This window comes from Culex quinquefasciatus, chromosome 3 (assembly GCF_015732765.1).
Source record: "Culex quinquefasciatus strain JHB chromosome 3, VPISU_Cqui_1.0_pri_paternal, whole genome shotgun sequence".
In the NCBI taxonomy this organism is placed as follows: domain Eukaryota; kingdom Metazoa; phylum Arthropoda; class Insecta; order Diptera; family Culicidae; genus Culex; species Culex quinquefasciatus.
This window is the reverse complement of record NC_051863.1, coordinates 25,202,706-25,224,960: the sequence shown is the minus strand read 5'-3', so window position 1 is coordinate 25,224,960 and position 22,255 is coordinate 25,202,706. Positions and strand designations below refer to the sequence as shown.

General features: G+C 35.3%; 2 non-coding genes across 2 annotated transcripts; both read left to right on the top strand.

The window, feature by feature from the left end:
• The first annotated feature begins 1,278 nt into the window (after window positions 1-1,278).
• Window positions 1,279-1,350, top strand: Trnae-cuc. The gene has a single exon. It is a non-coding gene; the product is annotated as a tRNA-Glu (tRNA).
• Window positions 1,351-12,754: 11,404 nt separating this feature from the next.
• Window positions 12,755-12,826, top strand: Trnae-cuc. Its single transcript has one exon. It is a non-coding gene; the product is annotated as a tRNA-Glu (tRNA).
• The last annotated feature ends 9,429 nt before the right edge of the window (window positions 12,827-22,255 follow it).

Genomic DNA, 22,255 nt, shown 5'->3' with positions numbered 1-22,255 from the left:
TGTTTCGGCAAGAACGACGCTTCATGTACGCAAAATAATGGCGTACGAGTTAGGGGTCCTAATTTAAGTTTTCTGACTAAAATTATGAGCTTGAAAGTATTCAAGTCTGAAAGTCTACAAGTCTACAAGTCCACAAGTCTACAAGTCTACAAGTCTTCAAGTCTACAAGTTTACCAACAAGTGTAGATTTATTTAAAAAGGTCATAATGTTAAAAGGCATCTGTCAAATTGACAACCAAACGGTGGTCATTATGGCATCGAATGTACATCCCCAATCGAGCGTGAAAAAATCGTCGCTTGCTTGGATCATGCCGATGATACGGACAAGAGGGAAATCGGGTAAAGTTTGTCGGTAAGGATTTTTTTGTTTTGCGCTTGCTGCGTTCAAAGTTTGTTCATTAAACTTCGCCCGCGCTATCCAAATTGGAACAATTTGAGCGCATTTTACAGGGCCACTTGCATACACCACACATTCGGGCGCGGGCATGACCATGTGCGGCCTGACATGTGGTGTGCATGTACAAGTGCGCACGAATTACACATCCGTCAGAACAATCGTCCAACTGCCGTAAAGATGGGCTCCGATAAAGTGCGCGCACTCTGACACGACGACCCGATGCGTAATACGCGGGTTCGATCAAACTTGCGAGCGACTTTTGAGCGCGCGCAAATCTAACCTCAAAATAACGACGTTCTGCACCAGGAAAGGCGAAAAATGAACTTTTTCCCTTATTTTCGCCAGCTGGTAATGAGCGGTCGTAATGAAATACAAAACGAACAAAAAAAGGGTTACACACACTGCTAATCCACCACCAGGCTTACCATTTAATCAAATTCGCCTAATTTGATGTTATAAATGAGTTATAATATCTGTTATCCTCTCTCGACGGTCTGCTGCGAGGTCCGAGTCGTGACCCCGCGGGGTTGAAGCGAAATGGGAAGCGTAGCGCAATTCGCCACGCGAAATGTGTTTTTAAATTCTTGGTTCTTGGGGTCCCAAAAACCTTTGAGACACCCCTTTGACGGGCACTTTCGGGGATTAGTATTAGCTCGCCGCCGTTTGAAACTATCACCTGCTTACCGTGAGCGGGTTCCCTGTTTTTGCTTTGTGACGAAGATTTGAACTTTAATTATACATTACAAGCGCCGGTGGCATTTTTTTGGCGTTGAACCGGAAAATTGATATTCTGCTTAAACGAAAACGTGCTCCTCGAAAAAGATCACCATAATTTGGTTGAAGTCGGGTGCGATGTCATTTTAGACATATTAAAGAGCAAGTCCCATATTGTCTAGTGGTTAGGATATCCGGCTCTCACCCGGAAGGCCCGGGTTCGATTCCCGGTATGGGAAGCTTTTTTTGTCAACAGCGTAAAACTGGTCAAAGTTTTTCTTACCACATAAAATAAGTGTCTTGCAAATAGTCGATCCTTATTCGATACATAAGCAGTTAAATTTATTTTATCAAATTAACGCATCCGACGATTAAAAGTATTTTAAACCCCTTTTAAGTATAAGTGAGTATCTCTTGAATTGTTAAAAAATGTGTCTAACCAAAAAAGCCATTTTATATCATTCCTTCCATACAAGTCTCCATAAATTCCAATCCAGTACCCGTAGTACGTCCATCCCGGAAATTTTCGGGACAAAATTCCCGGGATTTTCTCAAAACCGGAAATTCCCGAATCCCGTTTTTTTTTAATTTTTTTCCCGGGAATTCCCGAAATTAAAATAAAGAATCAAAAATCAAAATCAAAAAAATAAGCTTTATCATTGCTTGGAAATAAGACTTTTGGAACCAATTGATTGGTATTGATAAAAGCTGTAAATAAATGTTAAATCTATTTTGAGAATTTCTTAATGTTTTAAAATATTGGATGCAATTCTTTAAAATATGTTTGCATTATCAGGGCACCTCTGAAACAATAGGAAGTACCTTTTGAATTATTTTCATGGTTTTATTTTGTCACATAGTTTTCAGCTTAATAAATGATTTTTATAACACAAAAAGATGATTTAATCATACGATAAATTAGCATCATCCCACAATTAGTCTTGCATTTTCATAATTAACCCTCTTACACCCCAGGACAAGTGCTCCATAAAATTTTTACTTCAAACTGTTAATAACAAATATTTACTATTGCAAGTTTTTTAACTGATTCTAATTCAATTTAATTCCAAATTAAACTAGGTATACAGAAACGTAATAAATCTCTATTTCGTACTGGCAGTAAAGGGTTAAATATATTTTTTAAATAACACGTAATATTCTTTTTTTTTGCAGAACATTTCAAATATGGTCTTCCAAAATATTTTTCTGGTCACTGGTCACTCGGGAACAGGTTCCGGATTTCCCCCCAGGGAAATCTTCGAATTGGACAATATCATATCAGAGCAAAGCCCATCAATATGGGTATCAGAATTCTTCATTTTGTCAATACATCTCAAAAATGGTCTAAAAAAAATATTTTGGAAGACCATTTTTGAGATGTATTGACAAAATGAAGAATTTTGATACCCATATTGATGGGCTTTGCTCTGATATGATATTGGCCACTTCGAAGATTTCCCCGGGGGGGAATCCGGAACCGGTTCCGGAGTGGCCAGTGGCCAGAAAAATATTTTGGAAGACCATTTTTGAGATGTATTGACAAAATGACGAATTTTGATACCCATATTGATGGGCTTTGCCCTGATATGATATTGGCCACTCCGAAGATTTACCCGGGGGGAAATCCGGAACCGGTTCCGGAGTGGCCAGTGGCCAGAAAAATATTTGGAAGACCATTTTTGAGATGTATTGACAAAATGAAGAACTTTGATACCCATATTGATGGGTTTTGCTTTGATATGATATTGGCCACATCATAGGTTCCCCGGGGGTACCCAGAAACGGTTCCGAGCTGGGTGCAGAATAGTTGTCCGCAAAGCGGCCTCAATTTAGAACTGTCAAAGCGGAACCAATTTACTGTTTGAACAATGATGCCAAGAAGTGGCAAGTATTGTAATCGATCTATAAGTTATTTTGTCAGGAATAAAAAAGTCGAGGGCGTCGAGCTCTCTTAAGAAAAGAGATGAAATCGAGGTTGCTTTTCTGATTCACAAAATTTCCCTACTTCTAACGCAATATTTCATCACGTTGAAAACAAAGAATGACTCTTTTAACCGCTCATCGTTTAGTCTACGAAAAAAAATCACGAAGAACTTAATTTTTCAGCGAAAACTTTAATATCATTAGATCCACAATGTTTCAAAACGAGTCACTTCAGCAGCAAAAAGTATGTCACGCTTGAGCTTGAACAGAGCCTTCTACTTTGTTTATGTTTACAGCTGTAGTGCAGTTGTATTAGTGAGGAGCAGTGGGGAGCATTCGGAAATCACGTTACGCATTCTGTCTTTTCAGCACCCAGGTTCCGAGTGGCCATGGTTCAAAAATTGACCTCAAATTATCTTGTCTGAATGGGCCATTCAAAATCATGAAGTTTGATACCCATATTGCCTATATTTGAACGGATTGGATACGAGTTAATATCAAAATACCAAAAGTACGTCGTTTATCGACCACCCAGTTTCTATGGATGACCCCCAAAAATCATATTTTCACCAAACACTCTCCATGATGTGTACAACAATTGATTGAGAGTAAAATTCGAGAATCTTTTCTTCAATGTTTTTTGAAGATCTTCAAGGAACCTCAATGGTCTACATGTTATTGAAATAGTCATCAATAGTTTAAAATATATATCAACCCACAATTATTGCCATTTTATTTTATATTTCATCAATTGAGTGATCATTCTCTCATTCTTAAAATTTCACTTTCTACACGTGATCCATCGCCGTAACACACGGAAATAAAAGTGTTCCGGAAATCATGCAAATCGTACCATGAAATCGTGAATAACGCGATTTTTGCTTTACGAATTTTTGAACTATGCATATTGGGCACGAATTATCCAGGAATCGTGAATAAATATGCATGACTTTCCATGGCCGATTTCACTCGTAAACGTGAATAATGTTCATGATTTCATGAAATAGATGCATGCAGTCGTGAAAATATTCACGATTTTATGAATAAAAATTCATGATTACGGTCGAAAAATATACATCGTGAATAAAAATTCATGATTTCATGCATAAAATTCATGAAATCGTGAATTTTTATGCATGAATTCGTGCACAAAATTCATGAGTTCTGGAATATTTTTTATGATTTATTTTTGAAGGCGTAAAAAAATTCGAGAAATCATGTATAAACTTCATGAAATCATGCATAAATTTCATGAATTCGTGATTTTTTTTTATGAAATCATGAATTTAATTCACGTTTACGAGTATATTCGGGCATGTCTAATCATGCATATTTATTCACGGCTCCTGGTTAATTCGTGCCCAATATGCATAGTTCAAAAATTCGTAAAGTAAAACTCGTAATATTCACGATTTCATGGTACGATTTTCACAATTTCCGGATTACTTTTTCTGTACATTTACCATATCGTTCAACTGGGTGCAAATGTCGGAATTGACAAGGAACCCTGTTTTGTGATAAAACGGAGGACATTTTATGTAATGCCAATGTACTCTGGCCCCACCTGGTCACTATGGAACCGGTCACCGGTTACCGGTGGTCACTGGGGACATTTTGGAATGTGCAAGGAACCCTGTCTTGTGACATATCAAAATTCATGAAATTTAAAACTGTGGCCATTGTATGTGATGCCAATGTACTCTGGCCACACTTGGCCACTTTGGAACCGGTCACCGGTTACCGGTGGTCACTGGGGACATTCTGGAATGTGCAAGGAACCCTGTCTTGTGACATGTCAAAATTCATGAAATTTAAAACTGTGGCCATTGTATGTGATGCCAATGTACTTTGGCCACACTTGGCCACTTTGGATCCGGTCACCGGTTACCGGTGGTCACTGGGGACATTTTGGAATGTGCAAGGAACCCTGTCTTGTGACATATCAAAATTCATGAAATTTAAAACTGTGGCCATTGTATGTGATGCCAATGTACTCTGGCCACACTTGGCCACTTTGGAATCGGTCACCGGTTACCGGTGGTCACTGGGGACATTCTGGAATGTGCAAGGAACCCTGTCTTGTGACATGTCAAAATTCATGAAATTTAAAACTGTGGCCATTGTATGTGATGCCAACGTACTCTGGCCACACTTGGCCACTTTGGAACCGGTCACCGGTTACCGGTGGTCACTGGGGACATTCTGGAATGTGCAAGGAACCCTGTCTTGTGACATGTCAAAATTCATGAAATTTAAAACTGTGGCCATTGTATGTGATGCCAATGTACTCTGGCCACACTTGGCCACTTTGGAACCGGTCACCGGTTACCGGTGGTCACTGGGGACATTTTGGAATGTGCAAGGAACTCTGTCTTGTGACATATCAAAATTCATGAAATTTAAAACTGTGGCCATTGTATGTGATGCCAATGTACTCTGGCCCCACTTGGCCACTTTGGATTCGGTCACCGGTTACCGGTGGTCACTGGGGACATTCTAAATTTACAAAGGTCTCAGTTATGTGATGTTCAAAAATGCTTTAAATGAATGAAAAATACAATAGTAACTTTAGTTAATTGGGTACCGATCGTTACTTTACAAAAATACAACAAAAACTTTAATTAAATACAAAAAGACCTAACGGATTACATGTGCAGTCCAGACTCGATTGTCTGATGTACTGATAATAGAATAATCGATAATTCGTATAATTTAGCCATTAATTTTTGGTCTTATTAATAACTCCAATTACAATAAAGTGATCAATTACAATTATGGGATTTATTTTTGTCATTGCAGATGATCAAACACTTTAATTTGACGAAAATAGAGTCATAGAGAGTTGAATTGAAAATTTGAAAAATAAAAAAACACCGAAATAAAATACTCAAAATACTCGACAAATTAAAAATCTTAAAAAAACTTCAAAAACTCTTTAAAAACTATTTAAAATACGCAAAATAAATTAAATACTTCAAAAACTCAAAATATTTGAAAAACGCAAAATACATAAAATAAATAAAATGCTCAAAATACTTTAAATACTTTTTTGTATACTTCATTACAGAGTTTTAAAGCCGAAAACTAGTTCAACTCTTTACTTAAAATAATTAAAATACTTTAAATACTTAATATTCTTAAAATACTTAAAAAACTTAAAATATTTAAAAAACTTAAAATACTTAAAATACTTAAAATACTTAAAATACTTAAAATACCTAAAATACTTAAAATACTTAAATACTTAAAATACTTAAAATACTTAAAATACTTAAAATACTAAAAATACTTTAAATACTTAAAATACTTAAAATACTTAAAAAACTTAAAATATTTAAAATACTTAAAATACTTAAAATACTTAAAATACTTAAAATACTTAAAATACTTAAAATAATTAAAATACTTAAAATTCTTAAAATACTTAAAATACTTAAAATACTGAAAAATATTTAAAAAACATAAAATACTTAAAATACTAAAAATACTTAAAATACTTAAAATAATTAAAATACTTCAAATACTTAAAAAACTTTAAATACTTTAAATATTTTTAATACTATTAATACTTTTAATACTTAAAATACTTAAAATACTTAAAATACTTAAAATACTTAAAATACTTTAAATACTTTAAATACTTTAAAAACTTTAAATACTTAAAATACTTAAAATACTTAAAATACTTAAAATACTTAAAATACTTAAAATACTTAAAATACTTAAAATACTTAAAATACTTAAAATACTTAAAATACTTAAAATACTTAAAATACTTAAAATACTTAAAATACTTAAAATACTTAAAATACTTAAAATACTTAAAATACTTAAAAAACTTAAAAAACTTAAAAAACTTAAAAAACTTAAAAAACTTAAAATACTTAAAATACTTAAAATACTTAAAAAACTTAAAAAACTTAAAATAATTAAAATACTTGAAATACTTAAAATACTTAAAATACTTAAAATACTTACAATACTTAAAATACTTAAAATACCTTAAATACTTAAAATACTCAAAATACTTTAAATACTTAAAATACTTAAAATACTTAAAATACTTAAAATACTTAAAATACTTAAAATACTTAAAATACTAAAAAACTTAAAATAATTAAAATACTTGAAATACTTAAAATACTTAAAAAAAACTCAAAATACTTAAAATACTTCAAATACTTAAAATACTTAAAATACTTAAAATACTTTAAAAAAACATAAAATACTTTAAATACTTAAAAAACTTAAAATACTTTAAAAACTTAAAATACTTAAAATACTTTAAATACTTTAAATACTTAAAATACTTAAAAAACTTAAAATACTTAAAATACTTAAAATACTTAAAATACTTAAAATACTTAAAATACTTAAAATTCTTAAAATACTTAAAAAACTTGAAATTCTTAAAAAACTTAAAAAACATAGAATTTTAAAATATCTGAAAATGAAAATACTTAAAATCACACCTTAAAAAATAAATATTTCAAATAATTAAAATATGTTAAGTACTTGAAATAATAAACTACCTAGAAAAAATAAAATGCTTAAAATTATTTAAATACTTAACAAACTTTAAACACTTCAATTGTTTCAAATACTTGAAATAATTAAAAACTTTAAAAACATATAATATTAAAATACCTGAACAAATAAATATACTTAAATCATTAGCATATTTAGCATACTTAAAAAATAAATATTTTAAATACTTAACATATTTTTGATGCTCACAATATTAAAATACCTAGAAAAAAATAAATGCTTAAAATTATTTAAATACTCAACAAACTTGAAACACTTTGAATATTTGAAATACTTGAAATACTTAAAAACATTTAAAAGTCACAATTTTTACATACCTGGAAAAATAAAAATACCTTATTTCATTAGCATATTTACCATACCTAAAAATAATGATAATTCACAAAACTTATTATGCTTTACAAAAGTACCTAAGAAAATTTAATAGCTTAAAATTATTTTAATACGTTATAAATTTCGAAAACTTTAAATAGGTTAAATACTTAAAAAATGCTTATACTTACAATATTAAAATTATTAACATACTTTAACTATGTCCCCTTTTCGAGCTCAAAACAAAGCACCGAAATGTCACTCAGCGCATCCAAGGGAACCGATCAAAAACGGGATTTTTTCGTTTCCAAAACCAAAACAAACCTCACTGTCTGTCACACGCGTAGAATGCTCCGGCATTTGACCGAAAACCGAAATTCCTACGAGTCCGCGACCAAGAAACTGACACACGCGGAGATAAAACTCGGGAACTGTCTGATGGACCAGGTCCCCCTTGATTCTACTTCAAAACAAACACGCGAACAAACCGGGAACTGTTCCGTCTTTTGCAGATATCTTACCTTGTTACCCCTCCTGCCGCTCGGTCCTCCTCTTGCCGCTTGGTCTTCCTCCTGCCGTCCGGTCCTCCTCCCGCGCTCGGTCCTCTTCCTGCCGCTCGGTCCTCTTCCTGCTAGCCCTTGGCTCCGTTGCCATTTCCAACGGAACGGCCGCAGATCTTTTCCCGGTTCCGGTGGACAGCACCTCCAAATCCCGGGTCCACAAATCACGGCCACTTTCACCGGCAAACACAACAGGACGCGACAAGTCACAACGCGTTTGACTTCGTGGCAAATAAACACGCGGCTGAACTGGCAAGCGAAAAACAAACATGACAGTTCGAACGAAACTGTTCTTGATTGATCAAGATCACTCGTCATAAACATGGATAAAAATTCATAAACCCATGAATGCTATGCACGAATTCATGCATTTTATTCATGAAAACATGTAAACTTTCATGAAATCATGAAAAACATGATTCATAAATTCGCGAATAAATTTTTTCGGCGTAAAATTTACGCATGCATAAATAATCGTAAAATCATGAATATTTTTCATGAATTCATGAAGTTTAGTCATGGCTTCATGTAAATCAGTCATGAAATCATGAATAGTGATATGCATGATTTCATGAAGGAAAATTCATGAATATTCGTAAAAATATTTTAGCCATGAATAAAATTCATAAATTCGTGCATTTTTATGCACGATTTCATGAATAAAATTCATGAAATCATGAAAGGTATCACGAAATCATGCACAAATTTATTCACGAATTCATGAATCGAAATTCACGATTTCTCGCACACGTTTTTTTCCGTGCATTTGACTCATCGCCAATCCCAACCACGGACACGATCACGAAGATCACCAGAAATCTCACTCACCTGCACACACCATCATCATCACCATCACCTGGAAGCCCATCGCATGAAAATGCGTGCGTGGGAACATTTTCACCCCTCCCAGACATCCCTCGCATGGTCCGAAATCCCGCGATCCACATTAAGGAGGGGAAGGTGCAACTCTGCACGAACGAACGACGAGGAAAAATCTCGGAACTCGCCTCGGCGAACGATGGAGTTGCGGGGGGAGAAGGCTAATTACAACCGGACTGCTTAATGATAATGTTAAGCTAAATCCTCGCCAGGTCCACACGACCACGCAGCCTCTGTGTGTGTGTGTGAGAGAGTTTGTGTGAAAGACTATTAATTGGCGGGACCACAAAATGCGGGAAAGGTGCTGCCGCAGCCGCAGAAACTGTAACGAACCTGGGATCGAATATCGATCAACCCGGCCATCATTGGAAGTCATAATAGTAATAAGTGTGGCTAAGCTGCTGCTGCTTCTGGCCCGGACATCTTCCGAGGATGGTCGCGCGGTCTTGCGTGATCCTCGCATCAACGCGCCGGCGTCCGCTTGGAAGAGTCTGGCAGACCTTTCTGCACACACACACCGGTTTTATGAGGGTTTTGAGGGATGAGCAGGTCATTGTCGTTACTTGAACATTTTCAGTTGTCAAAATTCAAGAATTCAAGAATATCCTAAATTTTCTCAGCTTTCAATCATTTCAAAATTTTCTTTTTTTTTTAATCTTGTCCTTTTTTTAAGTTCGCACGCCAATGCCCCATTCCCCCCGACCTGATGGTGCGGTGTTGCACCCAGTCAGTGCAGCCGGGCTTTTTTACGATTCTAACTTCAACCCGTCATCATCCGCGATCAACAGCACCAACTGACTGGAGCGACGTGTTCGGATGGGAATCCATGCACTGCTGGAGTACCTACTTCCTAATCGCCGCCATCGTCGCCGAGGTCGGTCTGCAGGAAAGATCCTCACATTTGCACTTTCTCGTGACTGGAGTAAATCGCCCGGGTTTCGTATTTATGGCTAAGTTGCAATTTGTGGACTAAAGCCATCATCAAAACCGGCATGGGGCTGCTACGGACTCGTTTAGAAGCAATGGACACAAGCTGAATGAAGCTGCAGATGGGGGAGACCAGTTTATACTTTTCAATTCAATCATAAAAAGTAAAACACAAAACTTTTATTTTAAATTTTGTAATTTCTCAAAGATTTTCCAAAAGAAACTATGATTAAATCATCAAATTTACACACGGAAAAAATTCAAGATAAATCATGCTAAAACTTTACAAAATTCTTTTTCGTTTCTCAAAATGCAGACATAATTACATAATTACCAAAACAGAGAAATTTTAGATAATTTGAAAATAAAAGCAAAAAAGACAGCAAAAAATCAACTTATCGTGTTAATTTTTTGCACTGTGTGAAGAATGTAATAAACCTAAATGTAAAAATAAAAATAAAATGATAATCAAAAAAACCTATGTGAGTAATTCCCTTAAACTACTGGCTACATTTTAAAATATCAAGTATTTTTTCTTGATTTTTTGAAAAAAATCTAAAAATTTCACAAAGTTTAACCTTATTTGCTTTAAAAATCAAACCAATAGTTTCCGAGATATCACGGGTTGACAAAAGGCAAACATTCAATATTACGTCTTGATCTCAAAAATTTTAAAATATTGTTTTCGGAAAGATTGGAAAATTTCACGAAAGTTTCATAATTAAACATTAGAATCGGACCATTAGTTGCTGAGAAATCGCGATTAGAAAATGATGGCTTGTTTGGGAAAGACTTGGAAAACATCAATTTTCCTGTTTTTAAACCTTTGTATGGCAATAACTCAGCAGCTATGGGTCTTATCAACAAAGTTCTAAAAAGTAAAATATAAAGATTTTCCTCAGCTTTTCAAAAATATTTTTTTCAAAGCTGGGCCAACATGTGCACTAATTTTAAAATTTGAATAACTGCGACTATTTTCAAAAAAGTTACCTAAAAATGGCTATAACTTGAAAACGGTTCACTTTATCAAAATTGCAGTGGAGTACATTTTGATTTTATTTTGATTTTATATAGAAAAATGGAGTTGAGATATTTTTGTGACCAATATTTAGTTTTTTTTTTTTTTGAAAAAATCAGTTTTGATTGAAAAATTCATAACTCAGTCAAAGTTTTTTTTTCCCGTTCTGGATATTTCTGATAAGTTGGTTGATGTGCCCTCAAACATATCAAAAATAAAAAAATAATAATATTGTTTTTTTGCAAATCAAGTTTTAGTGACAAAAAGTGAAATTGAAAACCACCACATTTTTTTAACCGTGTATCATTTTTTTTCAGTGTAGTTCATATCCATACCTACAACTTTGCCGAAGACACCACATTGATCAAAAAATTCCTTCAAAAGATACAGATTTTTGAATTTATAGACAACTGCCAAATTTGTACACTCAAAAAAATGCAATATAAAAGTTGAATAGTTTTCTTCCTGGTTCCCGGTGGCATGAACTCACGTTTACGCGAACTCATTTTTTTTTTGAGTGTATGCAAAATTATACGGCCAAACTTATGATGCAAAATGGCTTCTTTGGGCATACCGAAGGCACCAAAAAAGTTTAAACCGGATTAAAAAAAAACAAAAAAAAACGAATGATCGAAATCTTAGAGAATTGCTCAAAAGGAAAATTGTGGGAAGCTTTCCCTGCTCAAAACAACAAATTGTAGGTTTTTTTTTGTAGGTCTCAAAATGCAATCACAATAATTCAAATTATTTCCAAACTTATTCAATCATACTAAAAATGATGATCAACGCCTAACTCCAAGCCAGATTTTTCACACTTGAAAAGTCAAATAAAAATCAAGTAATTATTTTTTCCGTGTATTTTTTTCTTAACGTGAAGACTTCCATCCTTGTCATGATTTTTCGTTCAAGGATGTAAATTTTGCGTCGCTTTTAATATTTTCACAAAATTCCTTCTACAAGTTGTTTAGAATAGTGCTCTACACACTAGGACCCTAGGACATCAATGACTGTGCCACAAAATTATATAAATTTTGAAGCACAATTGATTTAGATCCAAAAATCCTTCAGTGGCTTCAAGAAGGCAACATCCGGCACATGCTGATTCCTTTTGGTGCTGAAATCCGTTGAATTGAATTTAATACAAAATATTTTATAGTGATGATCAATTTTCTTCGAAAATGATCAACGGCTTCACCTTAAACAAAATATTTTCTAATATTGGCATGCCCATTTTTTATTGAAAGCCTTGCAGGCTTTGTATGGTAAAACTAATGATGCCAAATGCTTTTTTTGACACATAAAATGCGTGGACAAAGTTTCACTCAAATAAAACATTACAAAATGAAAAATCTCGAAAAAAGCCAAATTCTCGAGAATAACCTACTTTACTAGAAAAGTTATCGTCAATTTAACGATTCAAATTTATTGGAAGGCAACAAAAAGTAAAAATCATGTCGGTTGGATTAAAATTGCAAGTCCCATATTGTCTAGTGGTTAGGATATCCGGCTCTCACCCGGAAGGCCCGGGTTCGATTCCCGGTATGGGAAGTTTTTTTTTTTAATTATTTTGAGCTTTGGAGGTGGAAAGAAAAATGAAGGCTTATTCGATGGTAGCGTGGAATGTTAAATGTTAAATGTTAAATGTTAAATGTTAAATGTTAAATGTTAAATGTTAAATGTTAAATGTTAAATGTTAAATGTTAAATGTTAAATGTTAAATGTTAAATGTTAAATGTTAAATGTTAAATGTTAAATGTTAAATGTTAAATGTTAAATGTTAAATGTTAAATGTTAAATGTTAAATGTTAAATGTTAAATGTTAAATGTTAAATGTTAAATGTTAAATGTTAAATGTTAAATGTTAAATGTTAAATGTTAAATGTTAAATGTTAAATGTTAAATGTTAAATGTTAAATGTTAAATGTTAAATGTTAAATGTTAAATGTTAAATGTTAAATGTTAAATGTTAAATGTTAAATGTTAAATGTTAAATGTTAAATGTTAAATGTTAAATGTTAAATGTTAAATGTTAAATGTTAAATGTTAAATGTTAAATGTTAAATGTTAAATGTTAAATGTTAAATGTTAAATGTTAAATGTTAAATGTTAAATGTTAAATGTTAAATGTTAAATGTTAAATGTTAAATGTTAAATGTTAAATGTTAAATGTTAAATGTTAAATGTTAAATGTTAAATGTTAAATGTTAAATGTTAAATGTTAAATGTTAAATGTTAAATGTTAAATGTTAAATGTTAAATGTTAAATGTTAAATGTTAAATGTTAAATGTTAAATGTTAAATGTTAAATGTTAAATGTTAAATGTTAAATGTTAAATGTTAAATGTTAAATGTTAAATGTTAAATGTTAAATGTTAAATGTTAAATGTTAAATGTTAAATGTTAAATGTTAAATGTTAAATGTTAAATGTTAAATGTTAAATGTTAAATGTTAAATGTTAAATGTTAAATGTTAAATGTTAAATGTTAAATGTTAAATGTTAAATGTTAAATGTTAAATGTTAAATGTTAAATGTTAAATGTTAAATGTTAAATGTTAAATGTTAAATGTTAAATGTTAAATGTTAAATGTTAAATGTTAAATGTTAAATGTTAAATGTTAAATGTTAAATGTTAAATGTTAAATGTTGAATGTTGAATGTTGAATGTTGAATGTTGAATGTTGAATGTTGAATGTTAAATGTTAAATGTTAGTTCTTATTATTTCTCACAGAGGTTGATCACAACTTTAAAGAAATGGGAAGGTACACCGGAGGCAAAAAGACAATTTCGTGTCATGTTTTTAATGAATTAATAATGTGCTGCCGGTCGGTCCCTTGGGCCTTTTCGTCGAGGTGTTATGGCATTAGTTTCGGTGTTCTGTGTTTAGTCCATGCCTCCCACAACCCCCCTGGACAAGAAAATCATAGACCAGAGTGTGTTTTATGGGATGTATCACGGTGTACCAGCGCAATATCGGTAACGGGAGAAATGTGAGAAAAAAAGAAGGAAAAACTTGGTGCACCCAGTAAAAGGCCGAGTTGCCGCGCAAGTTGGAATCTGGATTTATGTGCATATTTCACAGCAACTTTCTTTCACTGAAATTCAGTAAAAATTTACTGAAATCTGCACTACTGAATCTTCAGCAAGTTTTTCAGTAAATAGTAAATTGCTGAAACTTCAGTTTTCTGAAACCAATCAGGATGACAGATGGTAAACTGGATTTTCAGTAAGTTTGAAATGTCAAAATGACGTAAGAAATGCTGAATTTTCAGCAATCGAAGACCTGTCAAACTGAACTGAAATTTCAGTAAATAAATACTTGTCAAATAAAACTGAATTTTCAGTAATTGATAAGCTGTCAAATTGAACTGAATTTTCAGTAAGCCCGAATTGTCAGACAATATTGAATTTTCAGTAATTCTTAACTGTCAAACTGAACTGTGTCTTCAGCTAATCCGGTTCCCGGTACTCCGGTGAAACCCGGATAATGGCAAATTACGGAATTATTTTCGAGATTATTTCTCATCCATGATCCCCAAAACTACTTGAGTTCAGCAGGCCATCACGTCGGAGCAAGTCCAGCTGGCTACTTTTTCGTTTTCGCGTGGAAGAAAAGTGAAAAAAAGAGAAATGGTCAGCCAGTTCTACAAAAGATCGCATTACAGAAAGTCCTAAGAACAATAAAAATGCCTTTATTTATTACTATATACGATTGCCAAACACAAAAAACAACAGGAATCCACTTCCGGCCGCAGCGAAACTGAGAACCGATTTTGTTCGGACGCGGATCAAAACTCGACTTCCAACGGCACGCTTCGAGAACAAACTAAAATGGCAACCAAATAGACTGGCAGAGCAAATGTCAGAAACATAAATAGACTGACAGGAATGTTACTGATTTTCAGTAAATTTGATACGGTTTACTGATTTTCAGTAATTTCAAAAGACGAATGCTGAATTTCAGTAAAAATAGGATTACTGAAAATTTTCAGTAAACTTATTTACTGAAAACGAACATCAGAATTTGGTGTGTTCGAACCGATTTGACGCTTCATGCAGTGCAGGGTGGCACAGATCTGGCGACTGCCAACCGAGTCGGAATGCCTGTAAAAGTAATGGAATGCTAATTTTTACGTGACATCGGCCACTGTGAAACGAATGGGGTATGTCCAACTTGAAGAAAACATAAAAAAATACAAGATTTAAGTTTTCATTTCATTAAGAATGAGCATCAATTGTATCTCAAATAGAGAAATTTGTCCACACCTGACCTTCGTTTTAATTTTTAAACCTAAATCAGTCAAAAGTTAATCTCTACCCTAAAACCATGATCACCAGCACCAAATCACCGTGTGGGCACATGTTGGCGACTAAATTTATGATTTTATGATTGCAAAATTGTTATGTTCGCCAAGCTTTTGCGTTTCCGTTTGCGGGCATCATGTTTCCCCACTCCAAATGTCTCCCAGCTCATGTATTGGGCTCATAAAAATAACTCTCCTGTGTGGGTCCGTGATGATGATCCTGTTGGGTCCCCGTCTAACTAATGGTGACATCCACCGTCTAGACGGCCCCCAAAAAGGTTGTTGCCCATACACACACACACACACACACACTCCCCGGTGGACAAATCCAAGCTTCGATGCTCGCCTCGATAAAATTCCCCCCTCGAGAGTGGAAATTATCCAATAAATTAGGCCCAGGGCGAACATAAATCATAATTCTGTTGCACTCTTTTTTTTTTTGCTGGTCTCCAAAAGCCCCCAAAACCAAGAAAGGAGCAGGGGGGAGTCGTTTTGGAGTGTGGGGTAACAAGTCTCAAAAAATGACACAATATTCTCGGTCCTTGCCTGCAGACTTGGGGAACAAGTTTTCAAAAATCGTTTAACTCCACAAGGGTCTTGTTGTCGCAAATGTGGGGGAGGGGCCGGGGGAAGCATCAAAACATTATCGCGTTTGTTGTCGTATCGTTTTGGAGTCTTTATTTTGGGTTTTTTTGTTGATCCTCTCGTGCTGCCCCAAAACATTTGCGCTGAGATGTCGGTGTCGGCAGGTTTTTTTTTCGCTGCTTCGTCTGTGCCTATAGCCCCTGGTTTTTGGGACCCCTCAAAGTTGGGTAGGAACGAGCGCGAAGCAAAACAGTGTCTCAGATTTGTGTGGAATCTGAACAACAGAGTCCGCAGAAAAAGAAAACCGCCGATCGGTAACTCGCAGTTGAAAATGGGAAATAATAATTTCATGTAAATACGCGAATGGAACGCAAGCGATTTAAATCAGCGCACAACTCGGTGGCCCCCACTTAGCGGGGACAGATTTGAGAGGACGAGGGGTCCACGAATTGGTGATAGGCACAGCATCGTTAATTTCTAGATTTTCTTGCAATGACCAATATATACATTTTAAGGATTTTTTGTTATTTTGAATTCATTTTTTTAGGAAAAAGATTTACAAGTTCATTTAAGTTAAATCCTGGTTTTAATAACTTTCAATATAATAGACAAAATATGAAAAAAACTACGGCATTGATTTTTTAAAATCTGTAAGGATATTAAACAACAAGAAAGTAAGAAATAACTTTTAAAGCATAGAAGTTTTTGTATGAAATACTCAAATTATCACAAAATAAAAAAATTGTCTTAAGAGCGAGTCCACCAACAAAGCATACCTATCTCGCCTCGACCTCACCAATCTGCCTATAATTTCAGGGGTTGTTTGTAGGTACATATAAAACATGCATCTGGCCTATGAGCACTCTAGGTCAACGAAAAGTGGGGCAAATCGGGACACACAGTTTTATGATTCAAAAACGTCAAAAATTTTAAAAGGCTGTAACATAGGCAACATTCAATTAAATTTTAAAATTCAAAATGCATCTGAAAGGGCTTTAAAAGAGCAACATAATGCGGGATAATAAAGTAAAAAATTAAGAGCGAGTTTTTCACCAATGTGTAACAGGTCGTTTCGAGGTGCTCCGATTTGGATGAAACTTTCAGCGTTTGTTTATCTATACATGAGATGAACTCATATGAGCCCTCTACGAGAAAGGGAAGTGGGGTAAAACGGGCATTGAAGTTTGAGATCGAAAAACCATAAAAAATCTTAAAATTGCTCGCATTTCCGTGAAACTTCATCAATTTCAACTCTCTTAGATGCATTCGAAAGGTCTTTTGAAGCACTTCAAAATGTGCCATAGACATCCAGAATTGGTTTGACTTTTTCTCTCAGCTTTTGGAAATTACTGTTCAAAATGGATTTTTTTAAAACCTTAATATCTTTTTCCAACAGCCTACAACATCCACACTCCTGTAGCTCAAAAGATAGATAATTTCATGGACTAAAAGCCTATGGTATTAACTTTTTGGACAATCGCAGTTTTTCTCATGGTTTTTTTTATTTTTCTATAACAAACATTTTACAACTTTAGTTTTTGCATTTTTCCAATCAAATTCACCACTCCAATACTTCTAACTAACGTGAAATTTTCCGAGGATTCCGAATATGTCAAAATTGAGGCCAAAAAGTGCCGCTATGGAAGCCTACAGGGCAAAAACTAACGTTGTAAAATGTTTGATGGCCAAAAAGTTATTTCCGTAGGCTTATAGTCCATGAAATTCCCTAACTTTTGACCTATAAGAGTATTGGTGTTGGAGGCTGTTGTAAAAAGATATTAAGGTTTTAAAAAAATCCATTTTTAACAGTAATTTGCAAAACCTATGAGAAAAAGTTAAACCAATCCTGGATGTCTATAGCTCATTTTGAAGTGCTTCAAAAGACCTTTCGAATGCATCTAAGAGAGTTGAAATTGATGAAGTTTTACGCAAACGCGAGCAAATTTAAGATTTTTCATGTTTTTTACCTCAAATTTCAAAGAACGTTTTACCCCACTTCCCTTTGTCGTAGAGAACTCATATTTGACATGAGTTCATATCATGTATAGACAAACAAACGCTGAAAGTTTCATCCAAATCAGAGCATCTCGAAACGACCTGTTACACATTGGTGAAATACTCGCTCTTAAATTTTAAAATTCAAAATGCATTTGAAAGGGCTTTAAACACGTTACTACTTAATCCACCTTTAGGTGGTTGGTGCCTTCTTCTCATTTATCGAGAAATTAAAAGTGAGAGTGTGTGCGTGCAACATGGAGTTAAACTTTTTAAAGTGCTATGGTAATCTTCACAGCAATTTCACAGAAAGTTTAACTCCATGTTGCAGACACTCTCACTTTTAATTTCTCGAGAGAGTGATTCCAACCCCCATTTGCTCAGCTGGTGATTCTGAGTCGATATGTACAAATGAAGGTAGGTCTAGGAGGTCTAACTAAAAAGTTCATTTTTCGAGTGATTTTATAGCCTTCCCTTAGAAAGGTAAGGAAGGCAAAAAGCAACAAAATGCGGGATAATAAAGTAAAAAAATAAGAATCCGCTTTTTTCTGATGACATATAGTAATCTTGGAAACGAAATTGATGTTCACTAAAATGTATTTAAATTTAAATAATAAATTTATAATGAATCGAAGATTTTTTTATTGTAATTTTTTAAAGGGATAAAATGGATGAAAATAAACGTTTTATACATGTTTCTATTGTGAAATCGACTCAGAAACACGAATAAGATAAAATTATCACCAGAAAATAGATTCTAAGGGGTACCCCGAGCTAAAATTTACTACCAAAAAAATCTTTAAAAGAAAAAGCCCCAGTTTAAGGTCGAATCAAGTTGGTATCTGGATGGAACACTTTTTTATTTGAGTTTGAAAATTATGCTATTTTTTCGCTTAAATGCCAATAAATTTCTTTAGATTTTACCAATTGGGATGCTTTACCCCGCATTTTGTCGCTTTTTTAAAGCCCCTTCAGATGCATTTTGAATTTCAAAATTTAGTTAGTTAGTTTTCAACCTTCATACTTTGTGTCCCGATTTTCCCCACTTTCCGTTGACTTAGAGTCCAAACGACGTCCGATACAAAGGGGTTTGCCCTGTTCGTAAACTCGCTCTTAAATTTTCAAATTTGCTTAATTTGCAGTATATTTTCAAAACATAAAAAATTTGAGTGTTAATAACACAACATGTGCTATTAAAAAACATTCGACCTTGCGCGTCCAATTTCCCGGGGTTACAAGAATCCCGGAAAACGGAAAATTTTTAACACATTTTCCGGGAAATCCCGAGAATTTCCGCTTGATTTTTATTAATATTTATCTTTCTGGCAATATTCGACCAATCGTCGCACCCCTCGACCTGCTCGTTTCCGCAGGAGGGGTCGCGCGCTCCGATTGCCATTGTCCCCGCGTCGGTCGTTTCGCGTATCATCAGCCCCATGTAGTGCGAGACATTGGCGCCTTTCCCCGCTCGCGGTTGGGGCTTCAAATTAAGGAACAAATATTGAAATGTTTCGCATTTCTGCTCGCCCCAAAGGTGCCCTGGGTTTTGGCCGCGGTCACGCAGAACCTGTGTGCCGTGCTGGTCGAAATGATATTCGTATATCTGCTGCTGATGTTGTTGTTGTTTTTGAGGAGGGAAAATGTCTTTACAACAAAACGTGTCGGTTGTGGAATAAATTAAAATGAAATGCGACAACATAATTTTAATGTTTCGTGGTTGGTGTTGTTTTATTTACTCGTTTTTTTGTGTTGATTTTCATCGGAGATAAATTATGGACCGATTAGCTCGCGGAATGCCTTCTGGACATTCGGAAGTTGTGAGGTTCGATTGAGCGTTAATTTTTCAAGTGAATGATATTTTTAGATTTTAAAATAAATTAATGCGTTGTAAATTTCGGCCATTTAAATTAAGTCATCTAGGCGGTATCATGAACCAAAATCCAAAGAAATCACATCGTTTCCCCTTAAATTATATGGCCGTAAACCGGTGGCCGCCAAATGGTGATCATTAGCCAATAAAAATAGTGAAAAGGAGAACGTACCATCAAAAGTGAACCGGTGGAAATTAGCGCCACTCATCGTGGCACTGATGCTGGGCACCAAGGTCTGGATTTGTTGCCACTTCTGTCCCATACCTGGTCATCGCTTTTGTGTGTTGGCCCCAGAGAGCAAATAGCCACCTTCCGAAATGAACTTTTCAAAAGATACTGCCCCAGCGATGAGTTTGGGTCAAATGGGCGCTTCTTCGAGATTTTCAAAGACATGTTTATGCCAAATATCATGAAGTATATTTAGTACTTCAAGTACAGAGGTTTTTGAAAGTTTTTTAACCTATTTAACCCCACTGCTCCCACTGTCTCCAATATACTCTCCCAACGACCTCGAAGCCATTTCATTACCTCCGCCAGCGGGAAGGGGAGTCCTCTCGCGTTGATCATGCAGATGCCGCCACCGCCGTCGTTGGCCCCGCCCCACAAATGGCCATTTGGCGCGGAAACTTTTCTCATGCCCAAATCCTGGATGCGCCTCAACGCCCCAGCAGAGGTCCTCATTACGCGGGCACAAAAACGAAGAAAAAAAACCGCGCAACCACACAAAAGAGCCTTCCGAACTTCTGGGACCCAGCTCACAAAAGGTGGCCACCGTTTATTAGCCGGATCGTTAGAGGGGGCCCGCGTGACGTGCGCGCTCGGAACCTGCTCTTGGAGGGCTTAGCGCGCCCACCCTTCCATGAAAGAGGTTAGGGGTGGTCCCCCCTCGCACGGTTTAAGGTCTTTTTCGTCCGGACTGTAATTAAATATTAAATCTCTTCGAAATGTATATCATATCATTGGAATTCATTATTTTCATCATTGTTATTACCCGGGCGTCTTTTCTTGCGAGTTGGCCATTTCGCCCGTATGGGAATTCGAGGGAGCACTCCGGCGTTGGGTCCTTTTGCACGATTTCGGCGGGGTCGTAAAAAAGGTCGCGACCGATCGAATCGCCAACGTGCGTTTTCCCCTTTGCGCGCCTAATGAAGGTTATTGGTGCAGCCGATAATGGCCGGGCTGCCGGGGTTTGGACAGTTTTGTTAGAGCTAATTAAATGTGGACTGTGCGAACGCGCGAAAAGGTCACTGCGTAGGCATATTAATTTGGGAAAAGCTTTTGAGGTTATAACTGTTGGCACATGTCCATACAAAAAGACAGTTGAAATATTCATAAATCTGTACCTTGATAAAGTATTTTCTGATTGGTTTGGTGCCTTCTTTATATAAGACAGCAATCACTTGGATCGATGATTATGAATGTCCCTCTGACCAACTAGTTAATGTGCAACCCATTGTTCCGCACCAGTGCCGATCAAACAGTGGCTTACCCATTAAAGTAATCGAATCCCACCAACCTTAATCCCGGGAAATTTCGCCATATTATATCACCAAAATCAATTTCAATTAGCAAACACATCATCGCATCCTCTCTGCCGGACGGGAAGTGCATCCCCAACCACACTTTCAGTCCGCTTTCCCGATCATCAGATTCACCCCTTTTCGCGCCGCGCGGTTTAATCAAACAAAACCACCAGCAGAACCAGCCCCATCCCAGCATAACAACAACACTGGACCCACCCACGTATGAGCTGCTGCTGTTGATTGCCATCAGCATAACGAGATGACTGCAAACGATGACTCTCCACCGGTCGTCGTCGTCGGCGACTGCTCATTATTTAAATTCAAATGCACATTCAATTTACACACCTCTTGTTTCGTATCCAACCCCTTCACCCTCCCACGAGTATACGAGACAATTCGAGCAGGTTGTCGATGAGGGATGAAAAGGATTCACCATTTGTGAGGGGGTGGAGTGTACCCATGTTGGACCTGAGTAATTCTCATAAATTTTTCGTAAACGTGTATTTTAAGGAGGTATTTTTAAGTTGATTTGGTGTGTCACCACGCCTCTTCCTTCCCTGAACATTCTGAACTGTAATGTTGTTTGAACACTCCATCTCTGCGGCAAACTTTACGCAGTAGGTCTGGCCGGTTTACCGCCGGATTCAAAACTTTTTTTTCGTAAATTCGTAATAACTCGTGATGGTTATAAGCAAACCC